The sequence below is a fragment of the Salvelinus sp. IW2-2015 genome, linkage group LG20 (genome assembly GCF_002910315.2).
Source record: "Salvelinus sp. IW2-2015 linkage group LG20, ASM291031v2, whole genome shotgun sequence".
Classification (NCBI taxonomy): Eukaryota; Metazoa; Chordata; class Actinopteri; order Salmoniformes; family Salmonidae; genus Salvelinus; species Salvelinus sp. IW2-2015.
In genome coordinates, this window is record NC_036860.1 from 56529715 (window position 1) to 56538716 (window position 9002).

Sequence of the window (9002 nt, forward strand, 5' to 3'; positions counted from 1 at the left end):
GGGTCAGAACTTCTGTCTAATTTGGAACCTTTAAGACAGTGATATACCCCCGCCACCTGATCATATAACTTCCGAGCGCAAAATCTTCGAAATTCCCGCAGAACGCTGGCAAAAAGAACTATACTCCTGCATCCTAGGCCCGCTTACACCCTGCTTATAGGCCGCTTACACCCCTTGCTTAGGCCGTTTACACCCCTGCTTTTAGGCCATGCTACACCCATCTTTAGCCCCACCCCTGGCATAGAGGCCGTTACCCCCCTGCTTTAGGCCATTACACCCTCGCTCTTTAGGCCAATTACACCCCTGCCTTTAGGCCATTACACCCCTGCTCTTAGCGTTGTTAACACCCCTGCGTTTACAGGCCATTACCACCCCTGCTTTAGGCCGTTACATCCCCTGCTTAGTAGGCCGTTTTAACACCCTGCTTTAAGCCATTACACCCCCTGCTTTAGGCGTTTACAGTAACTGGGCTTTGGTCCAGGAGATTGTAACTCATGGGAACCTCTTCCACAAAGCACCGTCTAATCAAAGAGGTTAATGCAGGTCACATATGGCTGCCTGTCTTTACCTTGGGGATACCTTTCTTTCTAAATCAAAGCCAAGTGGGTTAGAAGAACATAGAGTGCATTAGTCCCTAGTGGAATGTGTTGGAATGTGTTCCTTTCTTCAATCCACTGTTCTGTCTGTCTGTGCTGTCTGTATGTCTGTCTGTCTGTCTGCTCTGTCTGTCTGTCTGTCCTGTCTGTCTGCTCTGTCTGGTCTAGTCTGTCTGTCTGGTCTGTCTGTCTGTCTCTGTGTCTGTCTGGTCTGTCTGTCTGCGTCTGTCCTGTCTGTCTTGTCTTCTGTCTGTCTTCTGTCTGTCTGTCTGTCTGTCTGTCTGTCTGTCTCGTCTTGTCTGTCTGTCTGTCTGTCTGTCTGTCTGTCTGTCTGTCTGTCTGTCTGTCTGTCTGTCTGTCTGTCTGTCTGTCTGTCTGTCTGTCTGTCTGTCTGTCTGTCTGTCTGTCCACACAGCATGTGAGAGGGCCTGTCTGTCTGTCTGTCTCTTTGACTGTACACACAGCATGTGAGAGGGCCTGTCTGTCTGTCTGTCTCTTTGACTGTACACACAGCATGTGAGAGGGCCTGTCTGTCTGTCTCTTTGACTGTACACACAGCATGTGTAAAGGGCCTGTCTGTCTGACTGTGTGTCCCAGGAGAGTTTGCCTGGTCTATTTTGGGCCCAGCTGATAAGTGGCCAGCATCATAAAGAGAGAGAAAAGGCCTGTGTTACATAACCAAGGTTACATACGACACCACAGGGAGAGAACACAGTGCTGCATGGCCAATATAAAATAATAAATCAATATTTTATTGCGTAGTTTCATAATTTCACAACGATTATTTCCTGTTTTTTATTCATGGGGTTTGCATTGCAGGGTTGATCAGGCCTTCTTAGCCTTTTGTCAGGATTTCTGTGGTAAGAGAGCTGAACAAATAGAGTTGAATGCACAGTTTGAAATGAATTCATGCATACTGAATGTTTGTTTAAGAAAGTTGCTTTAAGGAGATGAAAGAAAAGAGAAGTATTCTGTATATCAGTCTTTAGAGTCTGATACAGGAGGCACTGGGAGTCTCCAGGGCATGGAGGTTAAATACACTAAGCTATGCTCAATATAGCATAGAATGTCTCAGTCCTGGCATAGTGACGGACTACTGTAATTTTATAGTGTTATAGTAAATGAATGCAAGCGTACAGTATATGTTTATTTTAGTTTTATTTCAACCTGTATGTTTGGTTTTGTGTGTTTTTACAGCTGACCGATGGGGGCAAAGCAGCCAAAGCCAAAATGAGTGTGGGAGATGTAGTTCTGTCTATCGACGGAATCGCCACCAACGGCATGAACCACCTGGAGGCCCAGAACAAGATCAAAGCCTGCACTGACAACCTCAACCTCACCCTGCAGAAGTAAGAGGCAGCGCACAAACTCACACACACACACCAGTGTTCATTTCGTTATCAAAAATTGTGACAAAAATATTTGTCAAAGACCAATTTTTCAATGGCAATTGACGACTGACTAAATATTTACAGAAAAAACTATAACTAAACGGAAATTATCAATTGACTAAAACGAGACAAAATTATCTCTGTGACTAAAATCTGGACTGGAAAATAGTTTTTGGAGAGATTGAGAAATGTTCAGTGATAAGGACAATTAATATGAGCAGCACAGATGCACAGCGCAGTTCTCTTCAGCATTGGGAATGACGTGCCACACCCGGCACACAGCCTACATCAGCTGGTGAGCTGCGGAGGAGCAAGCGGTGTGGGCAGACAGGCTCGGCTCTAGCTCCGCCTCCGATTATACACGTTGCACAGGCGATTCTCTTGCTTCCCCGTAGCTAACCCGTCACCACCAGCATTCTAGTTAGCTACCCTTTTCCTGATTAAAAAACACAAGCTGCTTTATGAAATTAGAAACAATAACATTGAGTTTAATAGTAAAACAAAAGTCTAGCTATGTTCTTCTCTTCTTTCAGTATAGAAAAGTAATCTGTCTTTGAATTTATAGTCCCGCTCAACCCTCCCACTTTCCCCACTGAATTTCATAGCCATGTTCTGTAGGCAACGTAGCCACGTCTCCCTCTTTTCCTCAGAGAACACAGCTTGATTCTAGCCCTTAGCATTCAGATATGACCTATAATATCGGCTCTACGTTTTTTACTTTCTATCATGCATTGGAACATTCAGATAGCAATATACTTTTTATTTCATATAATTATTTGTTTTTTACCCCCTTTTTCGTGATATCCAATTGCAATCTTGTCTCATCACTGCAACTCCCCAACGGGCTCAGGAGAGGCAAAGGTCAATTCATGTGTCTTCTGAAACATGACCCGCCAAGCCCACCAAATGACACCCACCCGCTTAACCCAGAAGCCAGTTGTGACACAGCCTGGGATCAAACCCGGGCCTGTAGTGAAGCCTCAAGCGCTGAGATGCAGTGCCTTAGACCGCTGCGCCACACATGAGTCCAGGAATATGCTTTTTAGAACAAACATGCTTCTCTGACATGTTGAATAAGGAACAGTGGAGGCTCCTCAGAGGAGGAAAGGGTGGACCAAAATCAAAATAGTGAAACATTGAAATGTTTTTCTTTTAAGATAAAACTATACTAAATATATTCACATCACCAAATAATTGACTAAAACACCTTAGCAGCATTCTGTACGGTAGCACCATGGTGTAGCCGGAAGACAGCTAGCTTCCGTCCTCCTCTGGGTACATTGACTTCAATAAAAAAACCTAGGAGGCTTGTGGTTCTCACCCCCTTCCATAGACTTGCACAGTAATTATGACTCCTTCTGGAGGATGTCCTCCAACCTATCAGAGCTCTTGCAGCATGAACTGACATGTTGTCCACCCAAAGGATCAGAGAATGAATCTAGTTCTGAAACCATAAGCTACAGGTAGCTAGCATTGCTGTTCATAAAATGTAGTGAGTAGTTGACACAAAGTGTGAAAGACAACAGTTGAACAGTTTTGAACAAATTCATTTCTTTAAAAATAAAGGACAATTTAAGAATGAACTGCTACTTAGGACATTCAACCATTATAAGAAGTATTGTCTTGTCTGTTCAGCCAGTTAACATACAGCTCAAAAACCCAACAAGACACCCAATCAGGGGTCTTTTCAGAGTCCCCAAGTCCAGAACAGAGGCTTGGAGACACACAGTACTACATAGAGCAACGACTACATGGAATTCTCTTCCACCTCAGGTAACTCAGGCAAACAATAAAATCAGTTTTAAAAAAATGGATAAAACAACACCTCAAGAAATAACGTGGACTGTGAAGACACACACACACACACACAAACACACACACACATTGTTCTTGAATGTTTGAGATTAATATTATTCATTTTTTTATATTATTTATTTTCTCTTTCTTATTATTTTTAAAATAGTCAACAACAAAAAATTTGGCGTAGTGTTATTAGTTTAGATATAGGTAATGTTCTTGTCCGTTAGTGATCTGTATTTTCTTTAACAGTTAATGGGGATAAAAATCTATGAATCAATCAGCAGTAGTTTAACAACACAGAGTAGAACTGAGTGCTGCTACAGACTGCTGTATGACTCCTTCCTGTGGGTTTTACTGTACGGGGTACTCTGCTAGTTAACGTAAGGGTCAGCACGGCACGATTAAGTGCTCCGCTACATCGGCGCGGAGGCATCATTGGAGAGGTCGTGTTGGGGTCTGGTCTCACCCCCAAAGAAATGCCACCACACCATAATGACCACCGCCAAACCGGTCCATGCTGGAGGATGTTGCCATTACATGTACGGGGTAAGCCTCCTAGGGCTAGTTGACCACGAAGTAGTTGTCTCCACGGGGCGCCAGAGAGCTCTGTCAGCGTGGGCTAGGATCAGAAGCTAGCTGTGCTCTCAAGGAACCTGCGTCTGTTTCATATGATTGCCTAATGATAGCTGCGAGGTGTCTGACCACTGTGTGGACGGGGATGTACTCTTTGCTCAGCATTTAACCTTGGTGTGGCTCTGGCAAGAAGTTGTCTCGCACAGTACAGACATGTCTGCATTGAGTCACCCGTTCCTGTGGAGTTTTCCTGTAGGGGTACTTCTGCTCGTTTAACGTAAGGCCCACGACAGAAGTTCTGCTACGAGACTGCTGTAGACTCCTTCCTGTGGGTTTTACTTACGGGGTACTCTGCTAGTTAGAGTAAGGCACGACAGAGAGTGCTGCGCTACAGACTGCTCTGTATGACTCTTCCTGTGGGTATTTAACTTACGGGGTACTCTGCTAGTTAACGTAAGGCCACGAGAAGGTGCTGCTACAGACTCGCTGTATGACTCCTTCCTGTGGGTTTTACTGTACGGGGTACTCTGCTAGTTACGTAAGGCCCACGCAAGAAGTGCTGCTACAGACTGCTGTAGTCATCTTTCTGGTGGGTTTACTTCGGGGCTGGGGCTGCTGCTAGGATAACGTAAGGCCCACGACAGAAGTGCTGCTACAGATGCTGTATGACTCTTCCTGTGGGTTTATTGTGAGCGGGTACTCTGCTAGTTAACGTAAGGCCATGACAGAAGTGCTGCTACAGACTGCTGTATGACTATATCCTTGTGCGGCATTATTTTGTACGTTGGAACAGCCGGGTCTGCTTGCTATGTAGGCGTACGGTCCACGACAGAAGTTCTGTTGCCTCAGGTCTGTCTGTGGTGCTACGCTGCTGTCGCGCGTGTTCTCTGTCTGTAGGTCACTCTTGCTGACTCAGATAAAGGTAGGGCACGCAGAGCAGTAGACTGCGGGCTACTCGACTTGCTGTATGACTCCTTGCCTTTGGGGTTCTTTTACGGTCCGGGGTAACTCTTGTGGTTGACCTTCATACGTAAGCCACGACCTAGAAGTAGCTGCTCGCCTGCTGTATGACTCCTTCCTGTGGGGTTTACTGTAGGGGGGTACTCGCTAGTAACGTATAAGCACGACAGAAGGCTGCTACAGACTGCTGTATGACTCCTTCCTGTGGGTTTTACTGTACGGGGTACTCTGCTAGTTAACGTAAGGCCACGACAGAAGTGCTCTAGTGTGTCTTTTTTAAGGATCACAGAGTTTGCATGTGACTTCGTTGATTCTGTCTGAAACTCTGTATTTAAGGCACATTTCAGGGAAATATTCAACGATTACGTGAATGCCTTACGGAAAAACACATTTCCTCCTGGACCATTACCCAAACGAAACACCACTTGCATTTAGCAGTTACGAGTCATTGCCTTGTCAGAAAAGTTTATTTCTCTATGCGCCAAATAAATAAACAAGTATAGTTTTTCATGGTTGAGAGCCGATGAACCTGGTAGTACTTTAAACTGTCTCTGAGTTTGGCCTGCTCTGTTTATGCTATACATAACTGCCCTGTCATTGTCCCTGGGGCCTTCTCAGGAATGCAGGGACGTTATGAATGATGACGCTGTTGAGATTTATCACTCTGGCTTGTTTAGTTTGCACGTTATATATCTATTTGTATGTGTGTCTCGTCAAGCACAGTATAATTTGATGCAGTGTGTGAAGTACTACATACACAGTTGGGGAAAAAGTTTGGTCAGAAACACAATACAGTGGCCCTGGATGGACATAAAGACACTAGAGCGGGATTGAGAGGAAAACCCCCTGTGTCTCAGTGACAATTAGGGAGTATTAGGGACATTCATCTCACCAAGGTTATAGGCGTTAGAAGCAGTTTGTTCTGCTCAGGGACACCCAATGAGACCCTGACCTTTAACCCCCAGTCAATATGGGTCCAGTCAAGACGTTTACATCAAACTAAAAGATTACCTCTTATTTAGTTACTCACTAAATGCCCATGGGTGTGAAAAAGCCTTGAATTGGCATGGTATGGAAGTAGTGTGCAGTATAGTGAAGGATCTGGACCGTGGCAAATGCTGTTCAGCAGTTTTGAATGGAAATGTGCAGAACTCATCAGATCAGACGTCTGTCTGTTGTCAAACCCAATCCATTCCCAGGTTGATGTTGAACATGAGTATTGAGGGGGAGGAGAGAGAGGTCCCTCTGTGATACTTTAGCTGTGTGATAACTGTAACCACAGTAATCCACCCAGAACATGACTATACTGAGCTGTGCATTCTGAGGAGGAGTGACACAGTCAATACATTTCATTTAACACAGACCTGCTTTTGCCTAGGCTGGCTCTGCTTAGGTTTAAGTGAACCCCTGTGATGAAAGCTTTGAATGAAAAGCTCTTAAAATACCCTGTACATTGATACAACCTTCAACGGAAACAGGAATACTGGACATGAATAAGTTCTTTGGAGAGCTGTTACAGCAATTAAGTGCTGCTCAAACACTTTTTAGGCTTTATTTGCAAGGAGGCCAATGGGTACCTTGTCATCCGTGATTAAAACACTGTCCCTAATAGGTGGAGGCGGAATTGTGTATTGGAAATTCCAAAGAATTTCCATAAATGTGAAGAAATGATTTGTATGCTTGGCTTTCATTTAATAAGTTAAAGACATCAGAGACCACTTCAGTCAATCTTTAAAGATTATATATTTAGCCCTCTCAGAACCATTCACTTGGGTCATATAGAATCAGTTCTGTTTGAATAAGAAAAGTAGTAAAAATAACCAAACCTCTGGTGCTACAGTATAGTCGCCCCATATAGGAAAAGCTGTGAAGCTGCTGAGCGGAGAGGCCTTATTGCTTGGTTGCGGAAAGCTCAACGCCACTGTTCCAGTGTGTTCCATAGCTGTGAGTATCATAGCCCTACAGCTACATGACAGATGTAGGGGAAACACTTCCACACGTCCGCCATGCTACACCGCCCGAGCTGTAAAAGTTGTTGAAAGAGCAGCACAGCGCCTGGTTCACGTGTCCTCTCATTCTGTCACCACAACGCTACATTACGGAGTCTTTTAACTCGAATGAAAAGGAAAATAGACCCCATCTCACAGCTGTCTGTAATCTAGCAAGTGTAATAAGGGAACAAGGAAATATCAAACACTCAGGCCATGTTAGACGATGATGATACACATGAGATCCAGCGATGTAGCAAACACTCATTCGTCATACATGTACTGGTGAAGACATGTATTTCGTGATCTGAAATAATACATCTAAGTACATGGCTAATTTAAGTCTTAGGGGATAGCATGTTCTGGGAATACATCATTACTGGTAAAGTGGTGAAAGTAAAGGGAGCCAGGTGTCTGTTTTCCTTATTTAGATACTGTAGACAGCAAGGCAGTTCAAGAGGTGGGGCTGTCACCAATGTTGTCTTGATTATTGTCCAGTCGTGTGGTCCAGTGCTGCAAGGAAAGACCTGGTTGAGCTGCAGCTGGCCCAGAACAGAGCATCACCTTTTGCTCTTAATTGTAATCAGAGGGCTGATATAAATACTATGCATGCCAGTCTCTCTTGGCTAAGAGTTGAGGAGAGACTGACTGCATTACTTCTTCTTTTTATAAGAAATATTAATGTGTTGAAAATCCCAAATTGTTTGCATAGTCAATTTACACACAGCTCTGACACACACACTACCCCACCAGACATGCCACCATGGGTCTTTTCACAGCCCCCACATCCAGAACAAATTCAACAAAGCGTACAGTATTATATAGAGCCCTTATCGCATGGAACTTCCTTCTGTCTCATATTGCTCAAATAAACAGTAAACCTGGTTTCAAAAAACAGATAAAGCAACACCTCGTGGCACAATGCCTCTCCCCTATTTGACCTAGATAGTTTGTGTGTGTGCATTGATATGTAGGCTACGTGTGCCTTTTTAAAAATGTATGTAGTTCTGTCCTTGAGCTGTTCTTTTCTATTGATGTTCTGTATTATGTCATTCTGAATTATGTTTCATGTTTTGTGTGGACCCCAAGAAGAGTAGCTGCTGCTTTTGCAACAGCTAATGGGGATCCTAATAAAATACCAAATACCTAATCATGGTACAATATGTGCTCTCTCTGGCAGTGTGGAACCAATGACCCATAATTCCATCTCTCCCTGACCATCTTCATTCTCCTCCCCCCTGTTGCCAAAACCACCATCTGTACATTTTCTTGTCAATTCAGCAATGTGAAAAGAATGCATCGATTTCCATCCAATAATTTCTGACCGCATTCCCTTCCTGACCATATTTTCTTAATATTGGATGGACTGCCTTTGCTTACAAACTCAGTTGAGAATGGTGCCAGAGGATTGGTTCAGGAGGATAGGTTTACAGTTACTCACTTTTAGGTTGTTTACAATTTGAAAGGCACCCCTTGCATTTCCTAAGTGCTTCGCTCTGTTTGTAACTGGACCCTAGAACTGGACCCAGTTCTAGGGTCCAGTTCTAGGGTCCAGTTCTAGGATCCAGTTCTAGGGTCCAGTTCTAGGATCCAGTTCTAGGGTCCAGTTCTAGGGTCCAGTTCTAGAGTCCAGTTCTAGGGTTCAGTTCTAGGGTCCAGTTCTAGGGTCCAGTTCTAGGGTTCAGTTCTAGGGT

At 44.1% G+C, this 9002-nt stretch overlaps 1 pseudogene; it reads left to right on the forward strand.

The window, feature by feature from the left end:
* LOC111981249 (PDZ and LIM domain protein 5-like) overlaps nucleotides 1-9002 on the forward strand; it is a 110072-nt pseudogene that overhangs the window by 58884 nt on the left and 42186 nt on the right.